Raw genomic sequence first — 25,550 nt, forward strand, 5'->3', positions numbered from 1 at the left:
CCAAAATCACACACATGGTCCATCTAATGACCAGCACACGGTTTAATAAGTATTCATCTTCGCCAAATGCGCCTCTGATCTAACAAAATAAAGTACCTCCAATGTTGAAAAATGAAATAATGGAGGCAAAGGCGCTTCACTCTCTCTCCACACAGACAAGAAGAAACCTACAAAAATGATGCAAAGGTGGCCCAGAGAATCAATAAACTAGGAATGGAAAGCATCAGTTTTGTGGTTTTTTTAAATGATCTTTAGAGAGAGAAGAAAGAAGAGGGAGAGAGAGAGAGAGAGAGAAATCTATGTGAGAGCGAGACACCGATTGGCTGCGTCCTGCATGGCCCCTACTGGGATCGAGCCTGCAATCCGGGCATGTGCTGACTAGGAATCGAACTGGCAACCTTCGGTGCACAGGATGATGCCCAACCAACTTGGCCAGGGTGGGAAGCATCAGTTTTAGCTCCTAAGTCATAAAACTTACACATGGTTTTCTCAGATTTCAACAAAAGAACAAATATTAGCAAAAAAGCAAATCAATCTAGGATTCTAAATAAAGCTATGTAAGATCATAAAAATAAACCATGGAATTGGAACATTTACTGCCAAATCCATGGTTTGGTGAGGCTTTTTGAAAAATACATTTTTATTGATTTCAGAGAGGAAGGAAGAGGGGAGAGAGAGAGAGAAAATCGGTGATGAGAGAGAATCACTGATTGGCTGCCTCCTGCACACCACCTCCCACTGGGGATCGAGCCCGCAACCCTGGTATGTACCCTGACAGGAAATCGAACGTGACCTCCTGGTTCATAGGTCAATGCTCAGCTACTGAGTCACACCAGCCAGGCTGATTAGGCTTTCGGATTTTTCCTTTTCAACATCCATTTTCCACCTAAAGGACTCCTCCAGTTAGTTCAAGTGCACACGGTCAAGCCTTAGCGCCCACACAGTCGTTCCCACAGTGTGACCAGTACTCTATGAAGGGTCTGCTGAGTGATGTTTACTCTCTCTTCCAGAAGCAGGCCAAGAATAGTTTCCCACGGTCGAGAATCAAATTAAGTCAATATGCATTTATTGAGCAACTATTAACTTCTGTGTCTAGTGTGAGGCTGTGGGGAGGTAGGAAAAGATACAATTAGACTCTGCAGTTCTGAAGCCACATATTCTATTGCAAAAAAAATCTCTCAGGCTGTACAAAAATATAAGGTTATTATTTTTTTTTAAATATATTTTATTGATTTTTTTACAGAGAGGAAGGAAGAGGGATAGAGAGTTAGAAACATCGATGAGAGAGAAACATCGATCAGCTGCCTCTTGCACACCTCCTACTGGGGATGTGCCCGCAACCAAGTTACGTGCCCTTGACCGGAATCGAACCTGGGACCTTTCAGTCCGCAGGCTGACGCTCTATCCACTGAGCCAAACCGGTTTTGGCTAAGGTTATTATTAATAATCACACAAGCAGGTCCACAGTGGCTGACGGACTTACCTAGGAGGAAGGAGAAAGCAACTGTGACGCGTACCCAAGGACACGTGTGTGTGTGTGTGTGTGTGTGTGTGTGTGTGTGTATTTTATTTAATTCTTTATTGTTTAAAGTGTTACATATGTCTCCTTTTTCCCCCACCCCCCAGCACAGGCCCTCACCCCCTACTGTCTGTGCCCACGGGTCATGCTGATATGCATGCATACAAGTCCCAAAGGGGCTTTTTTCAGGGAACTAGCCAAATAAGGCAGAGTGACCGTCCCTTCCCTCCAGCCTCCTCTGACTCTGAGACTCCTCCTTCCTCCCTTCCTGTGACATCTCTCGAAAAGGGTAGGTGGTGGAAAAAGTGGCTTTAAGATGCTCCCCTTCCTCCACCCCGTCCACCCCCACAACACACACAGTCACACGCACACAGAGTCACACACGCGACCATCTTTTCAAGGGCACAGATCCTTCTTCACAAGGCTCTGGGAGGAAGGGCAACGATGACACACCCTCCCACTTCACTTCCCACATCCCTCTCCAAGACTCCCGGTGGGTATGCGCTAAAACTGGTGGTCAGTGAGACAGCCACCCAAACCCAGACTCGGCGCCTCAGGCTCCTGGGCGCTTTTCTTCAGGAACGTGCTCCTCCGTACCCCAGGCCTGACCATGCTGCTTCAGAGATGGCCTGCCGCGCTGCAGCGGCGGGGACGAGAGAGCAGCAGCCTATAGCTTTCAAACGCTTTCATGAACCGAAAAAGGGTGTCAACCCTGGCATCACTCAGCTGTCCATGCAGGATGTCTCTCCTGATCCAAAGCAGCTGCCTCACTCCATTCCTTCTGCCAACATGAAAACTGTGTGATTTGGTTCAAATAAAGTCAACAACGGACTGCAAGTGCGCTGGATAATTTCTACCAGGATGAGCTTCCCCTATGGAGCTTTGCTGACAAATACCAGGATTTTAACAATCTCTCCCACGTACATTTGGTCATACATCTACATATATGTCTGTCACATCATGCGTGAACCCCCAGTCACACCTTCGCTGGGAGATTTTAAGAAAGTACTCGTGGCGGAAACTGCGGGTCCCCCCCAGGAACACAAGTCCGCCAGAGAGACAACAGGAGGAACAGCAGAGATTAGATGCTTTTGCTTGCTCGCAGGGTTTTAGGATGACTGTATCCCGAGAGTTAATCCCTCCCGACGTGTAGAACATGATGTCTTGCATCGCTCCCTGACCGCACTCATCAACGGCGTTATTTCTAGAAAGGCCTGGGGAGAAATCTGGATTTCCCCAAGCACAGTTACACTGGCATCACTCAGTGTGCCTTCCTAGGGAGAACTCTCTCCCCGGTGGGAGCAGCAGTGGTACCTGTGCAAAGATGTATTTAAATCTTAGAAGTGAATCTCGCCACTGAGGAAATTTCTTCCTCTCGCCCGGCCACAGGGAATCTCAGGGCTGGACTTGCAGACTGCCTCTAACAGAAGGAGGCAGAGCCTTACAGAAGGCATCTCTGGAGTTTACCACTCTCCCAGTTTCACTGTTTGATCCCTCTGCCATTTTTATTCGGGTTTCTTTTCTCCATTAATGTGTTTCTTTAAAAAACAGACAAGTAAGTACCTAAGCATCACTTGTCGTGTATGGGACGTCCCCTAAGGGTTCAACACCAATAAAGAGGTTCCCAAGGGAGGAGACACGTTCACGTTACTTCGAGTCTGTAACTTGTGGTGTATCCAAGAAAGCCCACTGCTGGCCTGCTGACCATTGCAAGGCTGACACCCTCGGGTGTAGTGCCGTCTTCCTCCGGTCACTAAACCTGGCTTCTAAGTTTTATAAGGAAATCCTTGTTTTATCTGACAGAAATATAGGGGGAAAAGGCGGGGGGGGGGGGAGATTAAGGAAGTAGAATAACTAAACTAAAACATAGAAATACTAGAGGCCTGGTGCACAAAATTCGTGCGTGCAAGGGTAGGGTCCACAGGCCTGGCCAGCAATCAGGGCTGATCAGGGCCTTCTGGCTGCCTGCCAGGGCCTCCCTTCCCCAGCTGCCGGCTGCTGGCCGGGGCGGGGCCTCCCTTCATTCTGCACTGCCCCCTGGTGATCAGCACACGTCATAGGGAGCGATTGATCTCCCGGCCAAACCCCCGTGGGCACCATTTGCATATTAGGCTTTTATAGAGAGCGATAAAAAGCAGCCAATGCTGTCACCTTTGCCATAGAATCCACCCCATTAAAAAGCCATCTGTCCTTGCACAATAAAGGAAGGCAGCATGGACGGGAAAGCCTCTTTGCTCGGTTCTCTCTGAAATTTATTCGATGAAGAACAGCCATAAAAAGTAGTTTCTACATGTGCATGGTCTCTCTGCCGTTTTGGGTGTCCCGACTCTTAGGATGAGCACCCGGAGGGCCTCGCACACGCTCTGAGCCACCCAGAACCTGGTGTTCTCGCACAACAAGCTCAGGATGTGGCATTTAGAAGGAAATCCCTATAACCAGGAGCTTTCCGTTATGCTGACTTTAGGAAAGAGACAGCATCGAACCCTCTGCACTGTAATTCGAAAGTAGCATGAAAAGCTGCCCAGTAGCCACACTTTCGTGAAAAAATAAATAAATAAATAAATTCTTATTTATTTTGCAACCATGAATAAGGGGATACTGTCCTGCCTCCTAGTCCGTTGGGGAAGAGACCTCGAGAGGCCAGAGGAGCCAGCAGGCTTTCTAAGCCTAGTTAAAGCCCAAACCGGAGAACCAGATGGGGCCTCACTGCCTCCTGCATTTGATCATAAACCTTCCCATAAGGCACAGATCTTCATGTTTAAGCCTCCGTACATATTGAAACCAAAAAAAAAAAAAAAAAAAAGGCAATAAAATACAGAGAATCGATAGGGCATGTTCTCCAAATGGGAAATATTTCATTTATATGATCTTTGTAAGATTTTAGAATTGCCTGAGAGAAACGAAGTCTAGTTGACGCAGAGATTTAAGGTGAGAAATATTTTTGGCAAATCAGCCTTTCACTACATCACACAGAATTAATCCAAAGTACGTATGAGAAGAAAAATCTGAAAACTGGTATGTTCTCATTCAACACTGTCATTTACCATTAGCCACCTTCATCCGCATAAAATTGGCTGTGATTCACATCAGTTTACAGAAATATGCGCATTTGGAAATGAATTGGCTTTCATTTTTGTTTCAACTTTGCACATCAAATCAGAGGTCGGCTCCAAGACTGTTCTTGGACTCTTATGGATTTGATCAAAGTCATTCAATATGTTCAAAAGTCATGATGAAAGTATAAAATCCATGATATCCACCTAAAACACCCTGGACCTCAGCATATCCCTTCCTCCCAAGACAACTTCTAACATCCTGAAACCTCTTCACCTAACCAGACACAGGCATAGCGATCAGGACGTTGCTTCCAAAGCCATATTTTGTAGATAAACAAACTATGCATAGATCTTTTATTTAATATAGTTCTTTTTTTTGCTGAAAAGAATAATAAATTCTTAAATAAAAATAATCTTGCAGTGTGTTTATTAAATATAATCCTAAATTATAAAAACAGACACTTTATTTCTAGTTTATTGGGGGGAAAAAAAACTTTCCTCTTGTCCCTACACTTTCTTCTCCATAGTCTATCACTTTTATTTCTCATAAGTTTGCCAAATTTTCACACTTTATCCCTATTCTATTTGTCTTTCCCTGCCATGATACAAACTCATATACATGTTTTGATTCTCTTCTGTGGGTAGCTACTCTGCAGTGCGGCTTGAGAAAGGGCAAAAACAAGAACAAAGTCAACTGAGAGTAGAGCTTAGAATGGCAAGATATTACTCAGTAACACGCAGAGAAGGGAAATGAAACAATGAGGACCAGAGCCCGCGGAGTCACATTTAATTCAATTCTGCACGAATGTGTCCAGGCCTTCAGGGAAGCAGGCAATGGGGCGGGCCGTGGGGACCACAGTGCTCGGCCTGCAAGGAGTTATTAATTGGTGGTCTGTAAAAAACTTCTCATGCATGACTGAGGGAGTTATGCTAGTTTAGGAAAGATCACTTTCTTCTCATTCTTTCGGTTTTCATTCATCAAGATCTAATATGGATCTCTTTATTCCGGAACGATTCCTGAAAGGGGGGTTGTGTTAAAAATCCACCCACGGGTCATTTCCTGCTGTCTTCCCATCCCCTCTCTCCAGCCCACAGTCTACACCCACATCCATTCCATTCCTGCCTCATTTCCCGTACCTCTTCCCCAAGACTGAGGGGAGGTGATTTCATTCTACAAAGGCTGAAGAGCAGAACCAATTCCAATACTCACGGAAAAGGACAAACCGAACAGATTTCTGGTCCCTCAGCTGTCACTCACCTGGACCAGAAGAAGCAACAGCAAGTCATTTAGCCAACCGTGGACCTGACATCATCCCAGCAACGCAAGACACGCCCAGGAAAAGTTATTTGAAAATGGAGTAAGAATGAAAACCGACAAGTGTGAATAGGAAATGGAAATGCTGGAAGTGACCCACAGTTCACTTTCTCAGCTGAAATACCGCTTGGGTCGTCTGGTGGAGAAACACTGCCACATCTGAAGCCCTTGGGTCACTGTGAGAACAGCCAAGTGTTTAAGGCACAGACTCTGTTCTGAAATTTTCTGATGGAACATTGTCAGAATTCAGTCAAAGGACCCTAATTGGCCATTTTGAGTATGCATGAGGCTTCATCAGATTGGGACGCCAGAGAAAAGGTAGCGAAACCTGACCAAGCGTTTTCAAAGGTCAGACTATCCCCAAAGGAGGGGAAAGCCTTCGGGGGGACATGCCTTCACATTCTATCTTTTGAGTGGCTCAGTGACTGCCTGTTCTGAAGTGCTTATCAGGGATTCCTGGTTCCTCACAAATATCTAATGCAGATAAAAATTCCTCCTGGATGACAAACGCTGTAACTTACGACTCAATTCAGGGAAGCTCCAACCCCTGGCAAATGACCTAAATTATAACCCTCTGTGGGTTTGGGTTCAAAATAATGTGATAAATGAAAAAAAAAACAAAAACAAGGCAATAAAAATCCCAGTAGAGCAGGGTTTTTCTCACTGACAGAATGGGTCCCACTGTTGAGACACTGAAGTCTCTTTGGGGACAGGATCTGCCAACAAGCACAGACCCTCCATATCCAGGGCTGCTGCTCCCGAATAAATTCCCTCACCTCCTCTGTTCCTTCCCTGTCCCTCTAATTCATGAAAAGTGATGTTTCAGTTCAGGCTTTATGTTTGACCTGCAAGTACATCACCACCAACAACAAAAATAAACCCTCCTCCACTGCGATGTCACAATATTAACACACAGCTCCCCGTTTCAACAGAGCAATTTAAATGTCTTACTAAGTGCACTGAGTCATGCACCTACTCAGCAAGGAAATACCGAATCGCTACGTTTTTTATTTAGGACACTCTTCCCATTCTTACCGGCCCAGTCTCATGGTTATTGTCATCAAGTTATTCATTCTCCAACTGCTCTTCCCTGTGCTGCTTGTTCTCAGGGAATCAACACAATCTCTGACTCCAACTAGAGTCAGGTTAGTCAAAACGTGAACATGGCAACCCAGGCCCAGACCCAATGGCCCACCTCATGGTCTACAAAGCCTGAGAGTGGAAAGTTCTGGCTTCTTCCTCACCTGGTACCCATTAGCACAGCTGCGTCGGAATCCACCTACCCGAGCAGTGCAAAACCCAGACCCTGGGTCCTGTCCTAACTTCATCATGACCTTATCCTGACCTTCAATGCAGCGAAGATATATTACTTTCTATCTTAGGCTTCTTTACACTTGATGAAAAGCACGAATAGTCATGTCAAATATAATGCTCCTTTGGCACCTTGACAACCAGGAGTAGTTGGTGGGAAACCAGAGTATGTTTCATTAAACGCCCCAGTCCACCCTTCCCCTATACCCCCCACCCCAAAAAGTCATGATGCTTCAAAGGTAAGCAGGTAAGAGATTAATTGGAGAACGATGTATTTCACTTACTTGGGAGGAAAAATGGTGTTGGTGTGCTTCTGAACTACCGTGCAAGCATTGGTTTACCAGATGCACACACTGCACTAAGTGGATGTGACTCATGGGGAAAGTTTTATTTAGCATAGAAAGCAAATCTTACCCGAGAGATTTTCTGACTTTATCATATTAAATGCACCAAATGTAGGTGCATATTCACTGAATTATGGAAAATGCCAGTTAGGTACCTAATGAATTTTCACCCACTCATCTTAGATGTGTAAAATGTGATAAGCAGTGACTTTCAGATCAAAGAATCAGTTCCTTAGAGAAATGGGGTCTAGGACAAAACCCACTTAGTCTTATGAACGCATCCAAATTTAGGCCTGGGCTTTTACACGTTTCCCCTACTTCTCACACACATGCAGCTGGCCCATGAAAGCACAATGTAACAGGCAGGGTGAGACTCAAGTCCTTCTTGAATAGGCCTCTACAGGGGCAATCAGGAAAACACAGCCTGAATGTGTTCCTGTAAATGGCAAGCTTACCTTCAGGCTGTGTGGAGAAGACAAGCCATGCTCACTGGAGCTGAATGTCTCCATACTTCCGATCTTCTAGGCCAGCCGTGGGCAAACTACGGCCCGCGGGCCGGATCCAGCCCGTTCAGCTGTTCTATCTGGCCCGCAGAGCCGAAAGAGCGGAGGGTTCTCTTGCTCTCCCCTCCGCTCCTTTACTTTGAATTTATATTAGTTCACACAAACACTCCATCCATGCTTTTGTTCCGGCCCTCCGGTCCAGTTTAAGAACCCATTGTGGCCCTCGAGTCAAAAAGTTTGCCCACCCCTGTTAGGCCACTTAACTAAGCTGCCCCAAGTTCTAATACAAATTTCCCAAAGAGCAACTCCTGATCATAAATGTTTCTTTTTCTTCTCTTCCAATGTCATTACTCCCCCACCCTCACTCTAATCTCAGTTTTGTAACTGACAACATCTAAGATCCCAAGAAGAGCCCCCCCCCCCCAAAAAAAAAATCATTATTAGAGGATCTAACCAAGCAATAGAAAACCAACATGAATCACACATGCATTCATTTCTGGATACACTCATTGTGCTTCCTCGCTAATCACAGGGCTTTCATTCTAATTGGTTCCTTTTTACCTTGGTTAGTCTTAGCTATCACGATTTTTTTTTTAAGTGAAAAATCAGAACACTTGCAAGGAATTTTATCGTCACAGCAAGCATTGTGAAAAATCTCATTTGAGAATATACGAAGGGAATGTATTTTTCTTGACTGTAGAACCTAAAGCGCACTTGGTAGAAACTAAATATGATGAAAATGGAAGATATAAAGATGGCTTCAGTATCACTGTAAAAACTGCCCTTCTAGGCTTGGAAAGACGCCCCTCCCTCCACAGATCACAGGGTCAGCTGCGGATTATCACCTTTACACAGACCTTCTCATTTTTTTTTATTTCTTTTTTTTTATTGTTTGAAGTATTACAAATAGTAGTACATGTCTCCTTTTTTTTCCCCCATTGACCTCCCCCCGGCCTCCCATACCCCCAATACATGCCTTTACCTGCCCCCCCCCCCCAGTGTCTTTTATCCATTGGTTATGCTTATATGCATGCATGCATACAAGTCCTTCGGTTGATCTCTTACAGCCCCCTCCCCGACCTCCCCTGCCTTCCCGCTGTAGTTTGACAGTCTGTTCAATGCTTCTTTGCCTCTGTATCTATTTTTCCCCCATTTCTTTCCTTTAAAAAATCTTGCCTCTGCAGACTAGAAATAAACATACAATAACAAAAAATGTTTGAGTCCCAATTTCAATGTCCAACAGTTCTGAGTCCCCGTTTCAATGTCAAACAGTTCCTTATGTGTACATGTCAGCAATGATATCTGGATGGTGGGCACATGGTGGCAATGCAGGTCCGACCCTCTCTGGTTTAATTTTTGCCACATACACGCCCTTGAAACAGCAAGTGTAACGACCCTCAGGGACGGAGGCTGAGTATCTGGGGTGTTTCCTCAGCTCCAGAGCTGAAGGGCACTCATCTAAAAGGGACGGTGTTCTCAAACAGAGATTCCGAGTAGCTCTGCCATCATTCCCATTAACTCTGGGAAGTCACCATTCCTCAGCAAGGGAGGTTCCCTAACAACCCAATGCTCATGTGAATGCTCCTTCCCACCCTTTCCCCCCCAGAGCCTAAGTCTCTCCTGAGCAGTAAGGTAGGGGCACTTTGAAGATAAACACGACGCCACCTCAAAGCATGACATTAATTATTAGCGCTGGGTCTGATTTTTTAAAAAAGCCAAACAATGACCCAGATAAAAGATAAAATAAGTTGCATTTGCTGACATCACAATGTGGGATCTATAACATAATCCTTGAGGAACCAAGGGGAAAAAACAACAGATTTAAAGATTTTTGACAAAATGGAGAAATAGATGCATAGAATCTTAATGCCGGAAGGGAAAGTGGGCTGCAAAGATTTTGCACAGGCCCCGTCAAGAGAGGTTTTGGGGTTCAGGCTGATCGTGAGGATGGAAAATTAGGGGAGGTTTCAAATCAGAAAACAAGCAGAAACCCTGGCCGTTCTCTCACTACCCAGTCAATCAAATTCGTTGAGGCCAGCAAGTCTATAGGGGTGGAGTGGAACTGCTTGATACTATTAAAGAGAAGCAAACATATGCTATAAGGCAGATACAGCGTGGACATTAATTCATTTACTCTAGATAATAGCCCACAAAATTCACATAGATGTTAAAAATTCACAGAGACGTTATGAAGAACTGCCAGAATAGATCCAAGGATTTTCTTCTCGAAACTTTTAAGTGTGGAAATACTAACTTTTCTGGGATGGGCCTCCACGGAGCAAAGGGACGGGGACAGATTCGCACCTGAAGTTCTTAAAAGATGCTCTGCAACAGAAGTTGGGAACCTGGCATTCAGGGCCGGAGAAACCTTCATGGAAATCCCATCATGTGTCTTCTGGGTTGACCTTTGGACATCATGTACTTCCTGTGTGGCTTGACCTCTCAGCATGTCAGTTTATTCATCAGTAACATGAAAGCATATATAATTCTTATTGGGACTATTATCTAGAGCAGGGGTGGGCAAACTTTTTGACTCCAGGGCCACAATGGGTTCTTAAATTGGACCGGAGTGCCAGAACAAAAGCATGGATGGAGTGTTTGTGTGAAATAATATAAATTCAAAGTAAAGGAGCGGAGGGGAAAGCAAGAGAACCGGACAGAACAGCCGGATCCGGCCCGCGGGCCGTAGTTTGCCCACAGCTGATCTAGAGTAAATCCTAAACAATGTGTGCTTTAGTTAAGCATTTTTTAATTTCGCATAACTGGGACCACACGGTACTATTCTTGTCTTGCTTTTCCACTCATTGTTATGCTTCTGAGATTCATCCCTGTTGACATGCTGTAGGGTACCCTCACGACTGTTTGTTATAAATGACCCATAATTTCTTTGATCAACATACTATTGACAGCCATATCCGTTGTTTTGCTATTGTGAGTAGCACCGCTGTGAGAATTTTTGCACATGCGTAAGAGTTTCTCTAAAGCAGTGCTTCCCATCCTTTGCATAACCCAACTTATACAGCAAATGATAATATTAGAGCGGACAACTGACGTTATCTGCTCTGCTACCTTGCTTTGCTATCCGAAAGGCTTGGGAATCAGAGGACCATTTTATAAGTTATCCTAAACTTCTTTCCCAAATCATTATACCAATTTTTACTGTCACCAGCACTGTCTGCATATTCCCTCTGTTCATACCCTTCCCCAAAGCTTGATGTTGACAGACATTACCAGTCTGGTAGCCAGTAAATGGTATCTCGTGTGGTCTTCATGTTGTATATTGTACTGTCTCTATGAGTACAACAGCAGGGTTCTGGAACATGAAATTAGATATATGAGAGAAGCATATCACTTATCAGTGGAAAATAGATAGACTTTCTAATAAATGGTTTGTGATGCCCAGATAGCCATGTAGAAAAAAGAGAAAATTGGATCCACTCCCCATTCCATACAGGGAAGTAAATTTCAAATGGGTCACAGATTTAAATGTTAATGATAACGGAGGAACTAAATTTGAAGTTTTAAAATATAGATCAAGTATTTTCAGATGTTTTATTGATTGAAATAAATGGGACGGAATTTCAATAATAGAACATTTAGTGACCAAATTGAGCTGTGCGAGAATACGGACGTCAATATCCACACAGCTGTTCACTGCAGCACAGTTCACTCTGCTGTCCATTTAGTTCAGGAAAAAGAATGTTTTAGTTCTGGCTTTATTTTTGATTTGCAAAGAAACCCCCATAAACAAAAACAAATCATGCCACTACAATATAAGAGCAAGACTGGTGCCGAAACCGGTTTGGCTCAGTGGATAGAGCGTCGGCCTGCGGACTGAAGGGTCCCGGGTTCGATTCCGGTCAGGGGCATGTACCTTGGTTGCGGGCATATCCCCAGTGGGGAGTGTGCAGGAGGCAGCTGATCGATGTTTCTCTCTCATCGATGTTTCTAGCTCTCTATCCCTCTCCCTTCCTCTCTGTAAAAAATCAATAAAATATATTTAAAAAATAAATAAAAAATAAAAAATAAAAAATAAAAAAAATAAATAAAAAAAAGAGCAAGACTGGAAACAACCATATAGCCAACTGACAACAATAGTGTCTGCAATTGTAAAACACAACGAAAAATCTTTTAAAAATGGCTCCAGCGTGATCTCTGAAATATACTAAGTGTAAAAAGCAAGATACAGAACTGTAGTATGCTACATTTTTTTCCTCAGAGGGAAGAAATATAGGTATATTTGCTTACATTAGATAGAAACAATATGCATATATGTATATATACATATGTCACACATGCATATGTATATATAAAACATACCTATAAACATACATATATATACATATCTATATCTCAGTAGCTATATATGCATACCTATATATTTCCTAACTTTGTCCACCTGAACAGACCTAGAAATAATGGCAAGCCTATAGGCAATGAGAACCCCTAACACCCAGACTATGGTCTCTAAATACCATTTACCACTAAGGAGATCTGGGGCAGGAAAAGTCCTAGGTGAGTCTGAAATACCTTGTTATACCAGAAAGTAAAGATGCCATTCAAGACCACTGGAGCCATGTCAAAAGAATTCAGAAGCCAATTTAAAAGAGAGTCTCTTACAGGCCAAAGTTCAGAGCTTCAAAAGAAGTAACTGCAAAGGATCGAAACACATCAATTGCGTTAAAACCCTTGAGTCCAAAATGATACTTAAAACAAAAACAAACAAACCAAACCCTCAATGATCTTCTTTGGAAGTTTGTAGAAAATCAACTCATTGTTCTGAGCACTATTTAATATAGAGGGAATAACACTGAGCATTAATAGTCCCATATAAACTACACCCTGAGGTAACCAAGTAATTGATGTAGTTGACTGTCCTTGATAGAGAAACTCCAGCTAATGCAGAAGAGATGAGAGAATATCACGTTAAAGCCCTTATGGAAACAATGTAGCTAACCAATGACCATCAGTGGTTTCTAAAGGGCCTGGGAAACTTTATAATGGGAAGGTCTGGCCGACAACACCTACATCCACTGATCAGTCATAATCTCACAAAAGAAGAAACAAGAAGGCATGACGCTGTCCACGATGTGTTCTTGCCAAACCATCCGATCAAGCTTCCAATCTAACTACAAGAAATATAGGTGAAGAATGTACTGATGAACTCCAAGAAAAAACATCAATCAGCAAACAGAACGCGAGTGCAGGGGATCTCAACAAACTGCAAGGGGTGGGGGAGAAAAAGGAAAAATAGAGTAAGGAAGAGTACAACTAAAGACAGATGCGTCTCTCAGGTGTGAAAACTGCTTGAATCCTGAATGTAAAAAATCAATCATTTTTAAAAAATATGGGCCAATGAGGGAAATTTGCTTTATGACTGGATATTTGTTATTAAGGAATTATTATTAAAATTTTTAGGCATGACAATGATATTGCGGTTGTTAAAAGAAAAAAAGTCCTTATACCTTAACCAATAAAGAAATTAAAATGCAAAAAAAAAAAAAAGAAATTAAAAAAAAACAATTTAACAGTTAAAAAAAAAAAAAGAAAAAAAGAAAGAAAAAAGTCCTTATATATAACAATAAAAGTGTAATATGCTAAGTAGACCAGACATCCTTCCGGTCATCCTTCCATCCTTCCAGATGAAGCCGGAGCTGCAAGGGAAGCCGATGCTGGCAGCCGGAGTAAGGAAGGCTTACTCGTGCACGAATTTCGTGCATCGGGCCTCTAGTCATTTATAAACCTAATCTAGTTTGTACAGACAAGATGATATAATTTGTTTCAAAAAGGACCTATAGGTGAGGGGAAAGGAATGTGTGTGTGTGAAGGGGAGAGGCATATGGAGAAAACACAACTGGCCAGAAGATGATAATTCAAAGCCGGACTTAAGAGTCCCAGAGCCTGGATTCCAATCTCAGCACCAACACTTATTGGCCACAAGATCTTGGTCAAGGTCCTAAGCCTCAGTTCTTCCTTACCTATAAAGTAGAGGTAATAGTTGTAGGTTCTTCATAGGATTGTTGTGAACATTATAGAAAACTAGAGGCCCAGTGCACGAAATTCGTGCACGGCAGGGGGAGGGGGGTTGTCCCTCAGCCCAGCCTGCACCCTCTCCAATCTGGGACCCCTCCAGAGATGTCCGACTGCCCGTTTAGGCCCGATCCCGGTGGGATCGGGCCTAAACGGGCAGTCGGACATCCCTATCACAATCCAGGACCGCTGGCTCCCAACTGCTCGCCTGCCTGCCTTCCTGATTGCCCCTAACCGCTTCTGCCTGCCAGCCTGATCACCCCCTGACCACTCCCCTGCCAGCCTGATTGATGCCTAACTGCTCCCCTGCCAGCCTGTTTTCCCCTAACTGCCCTCCCCTGCAGGCCTGGGTCCCTCCTAACTGCCTTTCCCTGCAGACCGGGTCGCCCCCAACTTCCCTCCTCTGCCGGCTTGGTCACCCCTAACTGCCCTCCCCTGCAGGCTTGATCGCCCCCAACTGCCCTCCCTTGCAGGCCTGGTCCCTCCCTACTGCCCTCCCCTGCAGGCCATCTTGTGGTGGCCATCTTGTGTCCACATGGGGGCAGGATCTTTGACCACATGGGGGCAGCCATCTTACGTGTTGGAGTGATGGTCAATCTGCATATTACTCTTTTATTAGATAGGATAGAGGCCTGGTGCATGGGTGGGGGCCAGCTGGTTTGCCCTGAAGGGTGTCCCGGATCAGGGTGGGGGTTCCCTTGGGGCTTGGGGCGGCCTGGGCAAGGGGCCTGTGGTGGTTTTCAGGCCAGCCATGCCCCCTGGCGACCCAAGCAGAGGCCCTGGTATCTGGGATTTATTTATCTTCTACAATTGAAACTTTGTAGCCTGGAGCGGAGCCAAGCCTTCTGCTTACTCGGTGGCGGCAGCCATTTCTGTTGGGATTTATGTATCTTCTATAATTGAAACTTTGTATCCTTAAGCAGAGGCCTGGGCCGGCCAGGGTGAGCAGAAAGCTTGGCTTCCTCCATCGCCGGGGGCAACCCTAGCCTCCTGCTCTTTCCAGCTCCGTGGCTGCTGCCGTTTCTGTTTGAATTTATGTATCTTCTATCATTGAAACTTTGTAGCCTTGAGTGGAGGTCTAGGCCAGCAAGGGCAGGCGGAAAGCTTGGCTTCCTCCATTGCCAGGGAAACCCAAGCCTCCCTCCTGCTCTCTTGGCCATAGCCATCTTGGTTGGATTTATTTGCATATTCGCTCCTGATTGGCTTGTGGGCGTGGCTTGTGGTGTAGTGGAGTGATGGTTAATTTGCATATTACTCTTTTATTAGATAGGATGCATGTAATGTACTTAGCACAGTACCCAGGCACAGACTGAGCACTCAATACAGGTTAGCTTTTATTATTACTATTGTCAGTTATAACCATTGTTACTCAAAATCACAAAGCTGGGAATCTGCTAAATCCAAACCCACGTTCTTTCCAATACATTCTGATGCTGCCCCCACCTCCGCCCTGAGTCTCAGTGGAGGCTGAGAGTAAGTAACAGTCACGTTCTGCAGTAAGAGATGCTGTACTAAAACCTTTAACGGCACTGCTACGCAGACTGGCTTCTGGAATCACACAATTCACCATCCTTTGTTATAATGTTGTAACTTAACGTGTCCTTACTGTGGATAGCTCTCCTCTGGTGGAATGTAAACACTCAAGTACTGTAACCCCCTTATAAATCAATATGCACGTGCATAAATTCACGATGATGAAACACTGAGCTATTGCATCATTCTCGCAAAACATGGCCTCAGATTTGTACCATAATGGGTGCTGGCATAAATGATGTAAGGCAAACCTCAGAATCCCAACACAGAAAACTAACCAAGTGATAAAGCATCAAGCTCCGCATGCAGCACAAGCTAATATAATATGACAATGCTAAGGACCCATAAGAGATCTTGATATCTCCCGTAAGATAAACATTTTCACTTCTACTTAACAACCGAATTACAGATCCTGAGAAAACCTCTCCACTGCTATTTTACTTCTTCGTGGGCCAGTTCGGACCACATGCCGATTCTTGGTCCGCCCTCTTTTCTCCCAACACCACGCCTGCCTGGCTCTCCTGCCTCTAGGAGAGCCTGCACTTCTGTCTCCTTCACTGTCCTTTCCCATCCTCAGCCCTTCGAGGTTGGTGTTCCCTGGAACCCACTGTTCCATTTGCTTCTTCTATGTACCTGCCCCAGGCAATCTCAGGCCAAACCAGGTAGCTTCAACTACCATATTTACAAAAACTCTCATTCATTCTTTGTGCATTCATTCAACAAATATGTGCTGGGCCCCCTTTGTGTGGCATCTTGTCCTGGGGATTCAAGAGGATCAAAGCAGATATATAGATGGCCCTCAACTTACAATTCTTCGAGTTTATGATGCTGCAGAAGTGATAATCATTCAGTAAAAACCATACTTTGATTTATCAGTTTTTATTTTTTCCGGGGCCAGCGAAACGCGGTAGGGTGCTCTGTCGTGATGCTGGACAGTGGCAGCGAGTGCAGCTCAGGGTCATCTGCAGGAGCACAAGGGTGAACAGCAGAGACCCTAGTGCGCTGTGTTGCCAGCGTTTTTTGAATATCGAGTTTTGTGTTTTCACATCCCATCGAGTCTACAAGAGTCCCATCTATGTCACCTGCTTCTGATGAGAAGAATAAGAGGAAGGCAATCACAGATGGTCCCAAATTAGGATGAGCTTATATCCTGAGAATGGAAGTGTTCTGAGCATGTGAAGGTAGGCTAGGCTAAGCTATGATGTTTGGTACGTTAGATGAATTGAACACATTTTTTTTTATTTATGAAATTTTCGGCTTACGATGGGTTTATCAGGATGTAACCCATCCTATGTCCAGGAGTGTTTGTGAGAGGACAGAGGCTCATATCTAAAGAATCACAGGTAAATGTGCAATGATAGAAGTGGTCAGTGCGTACAAGCATGGTGCAGTAAGAAAGAGGGGTCTAACTTCATCATGGAGATGAGGGAATAATTCCCTAAGAAAGCGATGACTAAACTGACATCAAACCCTTCCATCCCAAACCTCTCGCCTGAATCCCAGACTAGAATTTCAGTAGATCTCCATCTCAAAGAATATAAGTACCTAAAATTCAACATAGTCCAAACTGCGTTAATTATCTTTCCTCCCAAGGCCTGAATTCCCCATCTCAGTGAAAGACAGTGTGATCCACCCAGAAATGTTGCAATTATCCTTTACTCTGTCCCCTTCATCACTCTCCATTCCCAATCTGTCACCAAGTCCTATCAATTTTGCTTCCTGTCTTTTCCTTCTCTCCATCCCAGGCATCAGTTCCCATCATGTCTTACCAAGTTAGTACCAGAGCTCACTTGCTCAGACTCCAGTGTCTGTCCCCCTCCAGTCTTACCCACACTCAGAAGGAATCATCTACAATGCAAAGTATGCCTCTCCCTCTTTCAGCGCCTCTCACTGCTTATGTTCTGGGCAGTAAGTCCAAACTGTACTAGGAGGCTGTGCATATTTCATCAGTCCCCTGTCCCATCATGCTCTAGTGCAGGTGGAAATTCCAGGCACAATGACCCATTTCCAGCCATCTCCAGACCACAGTGTGTCTTCTGCCCGAAATGCCCTATTTCATCTTCCACCTGCCCCCAAATCCTTCTATCCCTATATGCCAGTCTTTGAACAGTCTATGAATCCATAGTAAAGTGAGAAAAATAAAGTTAGCAAACCAATGGAGGTCCCCCAGTATTTTGGGAAATGTAAATAATACCCTAAGGACTCTTGTGTAGCTTTTGAGTATCATCCTAATTCCTCCTCTAAGAAGCCGCCCATGACTTCTCGATGTTGGGGAATCATATAGTTTATTGTTTACTGTCCAAACTGAGAGACTTTTGAGGGCAAAGGAGGAGCCATTAATGACAATGTTGAACAATGGGCACAGACCAGGAAACTGGCTGTGTGGTCAGCCCACCTCTAGACAGAGTTGGCTGCTTCTCTCAACTCCCAAAGCACCTCTGTCTGCTCACTACCTACCGTGTGTTTGCACGTCAATTCCGTGTCATCAATGAAAGCAGATGTTTGTTTAATAAATTATCTGAGTAAGAAAGATTAGTTGACTTAACGTTGGCCAACAAAGGAATTTAAAAATTCCCATTATCTTTTCTCATTCCATACGACACTTCTTCATTTGATTAAAGAGTTTTCAATGGGAACAACGTCTCCACAGAGAAAAATTCTAAGCCTCAGACCAATGGCCAGATGTCAGTCAACCAACAGCTATTTACTCAGCATAATCCACTCTTAGGGCCCAGTGGGTATAACAGAATAGCTTATAGTTTGTGGGATGACAAAAAATGCATAAACAAAAATGAAAACTAATAAAGAAATAAAATACATAAACACAAATAAGTATTACAGGAATTCATGGAAGGCAACAGAGACACCACTCTTATGTTCGGAAAAGAGGCTCCCTGCAGTGATGGGCTTTGAACTAAGCCTTGAGAAACAGCTTTGCCACAAGGGAAGCACGGAGGAAGTCCCAAAGCGGGGCAGGGGTGGATGCTGGGGAGACCACCGGGGGTAAGAAGGTTTGTTTGGGGAGCTGTAACTAGACTTTCACGGATTATTTTCAGTGACTATGAAGCAACTCATCCAGGTTCCTGGACTCTTACCTCCTTCCTCAAAATAGTAACAGTGTCTGCCTGAGACATATAAGTTGCTTATTCCTTTAGAACCTCTTTCATTGTGAGACCTGGTAAAACATTATCTTGGGAAAATTACCTTTGGCAGAACTTTCAGACGGAAGAACTGCTGAAGTCACCCGTTGGCACGTATGAACCATCTATGTCTTTGTAAAGTTCTCTGCAAACCACAGCTTGGCAGCCTAGAGCGCTCCTTACTCGACGGCTGGCCTTTTGGTCTCCTCATGAAAGAATATGGTGTGAATACTGGGGCGCTACTGCATGTAAGCAACTATGGGGTAGACCTCCTTGTTGACTTTGGGGTTCAGGGAGATGCTTTTAGAAGTGGCCGCTTCTCTTGAGTTGTTGAGTGTCTCACCAATTTCACTAGCATCGGTGAGGATGGGCATGAAAAATGTCCCCACGTCCCACCTGAGTGTGGAGACTTCCCATTCCCCTTGCCCTACCCTGCCCAGGCAGGGACAACGAGGGAGGTCAAATATGTCCTGACACATGGCTTGACAATGAACTGAAATTATTTCGATATCCACCGTGCTCAAATAAAAATAGGCCCATCGAAGAAAGGGAATTCTTCCTTAAAAACCATTCTTCCTGCTCTGCTCTGAAGCCCCTTCTTCCCAAAGCTCGAGAGCGCTCAGGATATTGCACCACAATGTTGGGTCTACTGGTGAAGTACAGTTTTGTAAAAAGACCAATTCAACTTTGTATGCAATGAGTCAGTAGGGTATGTTTTGCCAGTCGTGGTCCTCAGCTTAATATTTTTTCTCCCACTGAACCCTGCTGAAGGGGCCAACATAGACCACAAATTTACAGGGAAAACCAACAATGTTAGGTATAACATTGTTTGGCATAAATGTGTCCCGTGAGCTTATAAAATTTTCATGGGGTGCAGTAAAACCACAACAAATGAGAAAAAAATGTGGTTCAAGTTACAGTCATATTTATTTAACCAGCATTTATTTAACCAAAGGAGAAAAAAAATCAAGGTAATGAGGATGAAATTAAATAAACCATTCCCCTTCTGTGTTTAGTAAGTAGGTTTCGGTGGGCAATAAAGCCTTTCAATGGTGCTATTATGAAAATCTATAAAACGCTTTTCAAGACTTGTTGTCCAAATCTTTCAAAATAACAATCATCGTTGGGCTAGTCCTTTATCTATAACCCAACATACTATGTAATAGCTAAGGGAAGTGAACAAGCAACGTATTTCAGCTATCATTAAATGGCTTAAGAGTCTTCAAAAGTCCAAAAATATAGTAGAATCAAAAGTGGGGGGGGGGGGGAAGGAGGCAGAAAGACCCCTAAACTTGGGGGTGCTCTAATTCCATTTTTTTCTGCAAGGTACAAAGCACGTGGACTTCGAGTCCTGAATACTCTAAACACATCTGCTGAGATGGCGTGAGCCCGTGAAACAGGCAGAGGCAGGTACGTGAAGATCTAAAGGCTTGATGGGGAGAAGTAAGTGGGAGTAATAGGGGGTGTGGGGCAAAGTAGGGCACGGGAGAGGGCCCTGAGGGCAGGAGTCTACACTTGACGGAGAGGTGGGAGGAGTCGGGGAGAACATGGGGCTGGAGATATGGTTAAGAACTGGAGATCATTCAGACACATACAACCCAAGCCTTGCAGGCAAAAGTTAGGCAGTGGGACTAAGAAGCAGGAGGGTCTATGGGCGAAAATCTGTGAGACAGAAAACTACGAGAAATCTTCAGAAAGGATAGGAAGGTGAGGGGACATTCGTCTTCAGGCAGTAAGAGGCAAAAGCAGCTGAAGAGAGAAGAGCGTGAGAGGCAGAGCCATGGATGCGGGCAGCCCAGGGGCGCTCAATGCACGAGTCAGATCTCCACTTCCCTTGTTTTAAGTTACTCAGAGGGAACAGCAGTGACTGCTGAACACAGCCTCTCCTGGGAAAATCTAACAAACCAGGAGGTGGGGCTTCCTGAGCTGTCTCAGGACCCTCCTTCCCTCCCTGATCCAGGCACCTTCCTGGAGAGACCCCCGCGTGGAAGACCCGGAGTGCGGAGGCCGCAGCACGCAGGAAGACAGGCTACAGGAAGGATTCTGAAAACCATAAAGCACAATGCAAACAAGAGGCGCTGTCACTCCCTGAATCCCTCAGACACAAAAGATTAAGACCAGAGTGACAATCGTGAGTGGGGAAACATTCATCAAATATGGCTGTTGTACCTCTTCCACATCAAGATGCCCTAACCAGAAATTCCAGTAACTGGAGAGGACCTTACCCTTGGTGTGTTTACTTTCCTGTCATGTAGTTCTCAACACTTAAAAACCCTACCTGAGGCATATGCCATGGAGCTCTTAATAAACTATCTTACTGGCTTATTAAAATGAAGTTCCCATCTAATGCATTTCCAAGGAGTTTTTTAATACCTTCTAGATTTTAACTAATTAGATTAATTCCATTCCATTCAATCACTCATTGAGTGACTTCCAAGTACCAGGCAGAGTGCTGGCTGCTCGGGGTGGGGGGGGCGGGGGGCTGTCCTGACAGGTCTTCTCAGGGTCCCCTTCAGACTGGGAAAGCTATCCCCTCTGGAACTGCACTACCTGGGAACATGTTTAATTTTAAGAAGTCAGGGAACTTCTTAATACCTGGTGCCTGCTACGTTCACTTCTACGTGCATCCTCGCCAAGTTTCCGCCCAATCGCTCCTGTCATAATTGCATAACCACAGCATGTCAAGTTGTTTCTTGTTGCAACTGTAACTTGTAAAATTAAACTTCAGAACTGAGATAGTCAAGCTAAATAATTGCCTGCTTTAAAAAGACGTGTCTATATAATTTACATGCCACTTCAGGTAAGCTCTTGAATGATGATCTCTGAGAGTCACCACTGTCACCAATGTTCAAGCGCCGTTTCAGTGTTGCAAGCCTCCCTGCACGCAGGCCGGTCCTGTCTTCTCAGTTTCCTAAGCAGTATTTCATACTGATCTATCGCACTCCGCTTGCCATGTTTTAATGCGAACCGGATTAATCACAACATTTACTTCTGTGGGACTTCTAAAATTCCAAAAAAATGCCCTTGTTTGTGCTTCATGTGGCTCTAAGGTGTATTGATAAGTTCAAGTGAAGCTGGAGCTACTTAACACACTCAGGACCCTCTGGGAATGAGTCACCTGCCCTCTCCTGCCCCTCATGGGAGGTGCCATACCTCCCTGTCCCAGCCTGGGGTGTCCCAGTCTCTGACGGAAAATACCCAGTGGAAGGGGGCCACTAAGAGCCTGGAGCAAGCCGTTCAGGATGTAATACTCAAGGCCTGACTGGTCAAAAGTCCAACACGGTGTGGAGGCACCATCAAGCAGCGTGGAAATGGTACCCTTCCTGGGGTAAGCCACTTTCTTCCTCGTTAGGTTTTTTGGATCAGTCCGAGAAAATAGTTCCAATGAATAAACAAGCTCTTGATTTCCGCCCTGGGATTCTTCAAGAAGCTCAAACTACTGTAGGGGGTGGCCTATTCACTCCCCCAAATCCATGCTTCACAATAAAGTAAGATGGGGTGGGGAGACGCAAGGGGTTGAAGGATAAATTACGAGGCAAGAAAACAAAACGATCCGTTCCCTCACCCCGTGAAACTGAGTTAGTATTGACGTAGAAAGCTAGAACCTCAGGGTCCTTCGAGGGGAAACTTTTAGCAATGGCCCTAAGACCTCCCTCCCAACCAGAGCCAGTTTTCTTGGAAATCTGCTTGAATGGGGATAAGCTTGACAAGTGGTGCACCCCACCCCTCCTCTGGCATCCACTCAGCCAAGTGCTGAGTTCGCTGTCTTTGTTGCTTTTCCTAGTAGCCTTCCACAGCCCTTCTCTGAATCCAGTGTGCACAGCAGGCACCACGAGGGGAGGTTAATTTCAACGCGGCTCTTGAGATTGGTGAAGTGCTGGTCCCAGGATTGGTTTAACGCAGGTAAGTACACTCAGCTGTAGCACAACAAAACCAGGTGATCACGTCTAAACTAATTCCCATGTCTGATCAGGTGCATTTCCAAAAAGGCAACACAGGACAAACATGTGCTTATTGATCCTACAATCCAGCTCTGGAAGTATGAAAAAGGGGAGAAAACGGAAAACTGAGCATCTTGGACGTAAAGACCCTTTCAAAAGCATCACCTTCTCCCCTCAAGGGAGCTAGAGTAACCCAGGCCCACGTTACCCACGGTTTGTTTTCTCCTCTGGTCCATCCCGAATCCACCAAACTGAAAGGTTATTCTCATTAGCAGAGGGTGAGCCCTACTCCCAGGAGTAGGGAAGTGTTTGTAACATCTGTGTAACCAAGGTGTCACCTCCCCAAAAGGTCCATACTGTTTCCTTAAAAAAAAAAAAAAAAAAAAAAACTACATGAAATCTGTGGTGTGTCAGCCCCTTCCCAAGGTCTGAGTCAGAGCCTGCCTGCCTTTACTGAGGTTCTAGGTGACCAGGGTGTATCACTTTCAGAGTTGCTCCAGGAGCTGAACTTGGGCTGTCTTCCAACCACACACAACATAATCGCTATCTATTTTAAAACCCTTTTCCTAGCCAACATGCCATGGAAGATACCTCCTACATAGGTCTTCAACTTCCTACTGGAAACAAAACATTTCTGTCTCACACTTCGCTTGTCATCTGTCAGGACTGATGCGTGTGTGCGTGTGTGTGTGTGTGTGTGTGTGTGTGTGTGTGTGTGTATTTATCTCTGGCCCTGCAACTCTTGGAGCAAAGAAAGCCACCCCAAATGTTATCGTCCTGCCTGAGCCAATGACGAGCTTGGGGAAAGGATTGAATAGGAGATGAGAGCCCTTAAGCCCAGGGACTTCTCTTACACCAACAGTAAGTGGGGAAAAAAATAATAAAAACCCTCGGTAGAGGGAGGTGGCTGGTGGATGATAGAGGAAGGGCATCAAGCCACCGACCAAAGGCCGCGGAGCAGCGCGCTTCTCCAGCTGCCTGCAGAGAGCAGTGAAATCTTTTCCTTGTTCAATAAGCAAGCGCTCTCTGCCAGCCTCGCAGGAGCACGAATAATAAACACATGGAGGTGGGCAAACAGATGCACCGAGACCAGCCACCCCGCAAAAGGTCAAAACTTCAGAAACGCCAGGGATCACAGCACCCTCCAACACATCCATCAGTCGCAGCGGGAGAAGGAGCTTGGAGACCAGGCAAAGGATTCTGAATTTTTATTTTCTTTCGGGCTCCGGCTGGCAAAGTACTCGGCTATATGCAAAGCTAGAGAGGTGCAGGAAGGCTGAAGGTGGCGGCGGGGGTGCGAGTAGGAAGGGAGGGGTGTCTAACCCCAGCCACCCAGGCCTCGATGTGACGAAAGCCGTCAGCAGCCCCAACCGCATCCCACCCCTCCGCCCCTGCCAGCAGACGCCCCCTGCAGCGCCCTCCACCCCGGCTTCCGCCCAGGCAACCCCTCCAGCCCCGCACCAGCAGCAGCCTCGGCCCGGCCGCGCGCGGGCAGCGCCACGACCGCGGCTCCCATCCCTACCGCGCCGCAGACACCCCTCAGGCCTCCCTGCCTGCCCACCCGGGCGTGCCGTGCCGGGGAGACGAGACGGGGCGCGCACCGCCGCCCACTCCCCCCGCCCCAGGGCTGGCGACGGCTCCCGCTTACCTTGGGCGCTCGCGGGGGGGGCTGAAGGTGGCAAGCCTCCCGCCCCCCGCCCCTCGCCTCCGCGCCGAGTTCTTCCTCCCTCCTCCTCCTCTTCCTCCTCCTACCCACCGAGTGTCCCGGGCTCCCCCTCCGCCCCGCGGCCGGGAGTAGAAGCCGAAAGCCCCGAAGCCGGGCCCGCGTGCGTGCAGGCGGGAGGCGGCGGCGCGCGGCCAGCTCGCCAGTCACTGAGCGCGGCGCGCAGCTCCCAACTAAAGTGTGAAAGAAGCGGCGGCCGCGGCAGGAACGGCCCCCGGGAGTGGGCAGGGAGCGCGCGAGGGAGGGGACCTAGAAGGAGGGAGGGAAACGGGGAGGGAGGGGACCTCCTCGCCCAGTCACTCGCTCGAGGGGCGGGGGCAGCCAGACACTCCCCACCGCCCGGCCCTCCCCGCGCCCGGCTCCCGCGCGCCCCGCTCCCCTCCCCCGGGGAGGGGCCTGCGGAGGCCGCGAGGGCGCCGCGCACCGGAGAAAGGGACCCGGCGAGAGGACGGTCGGGGGTGCGAAGGGCTGCGGGGAGGGAAGGAGGGCGAGGACGGACGTGTGTGCCTGTGTGTTTGTGTCTGTGTTTGTGGTTTGTGTGCGCGCGCCCTGGGGCCAGAGGGAGGGGAAGCGCGCGGCGCGAAAGCTGAGGTTGGGCCTGTCACCCGGGCGGTGGCCTGGAAGCTGCAGGGCGGCTCAGAGGCCCGGAGGGCCCAGCTCTGCGGGAGACCCAGGCCAGCCCGTGGGCCCAGCCATAAGGTAGTGGCTGCTGGATGAAGACAGAGGGAAGACCGGGCATCCTCACGGTCCTGGCAGCCCAGCGGCACCGGCCCTGCCACCAAACCGCCTCCACCCTGCCCTGGAGCGGTGGTTCTGCCAGATGAATGAAGCACGGGCCACTTGGCAGGAGCAGCACTGGAGGAAAAGTGGCAGGCGCACCCTGGGTCCGAGATTTGGCGCCCTTCGCCCCCTCCCCGCCCTTCCCGGCCGCTTGGGACTAAAGGGAGGAGGCTGCGCCAGTTGGGCACGTCTGGGATGGTAAAGATCACTGTCCACCACTTATCTGTTCGTTTTTTGTGGATCCTCACAGGGGGTCCATTTCCCACCCTCTGGGAGAAGGTATTTTCTCCTCTCCCCGGTCATATGGGTGTTCCGTGTGTGCACTTAATTGATCTTTCAGCGTTGATAGCTGTTG

At 46.5% G+C, this 25,550-nt stretch overlaps 1 protein-coding gene across 1 annotated transcript in view; it reads right to left on the minus strand.

Moving 5' to 3' along the window:
* Positions 1-24,772, minus strand: part of LOC308237681 (uncharacterized protein C1orf21) — a 181,421-nt gene extending 156,649 nt beyond the window's left edge. The window contains exon 1 of the mRNA XM_080648595.1: positions 24,341-24,772. The gene's annotated coding sequence lies outside the window, so the exon portion shown is untranslated. The remainder of the gene's footprint in view (positions 1-24,340) is intronic.
* Between the last annotated feature and the right edge of the window lie 778 nt (positions 24,773-25,550).

Source organism: Plecotus auritus (genome assembly GCF_963455305.1).
Source record: "Plecotus auritus genome assembly, chromosome: 12".
NCBI lineage: Eukaryota > Metazoa > Chordata > Mammalia > Chiroptera > Vespertilionidae > Plecotus > Plecotus auritus.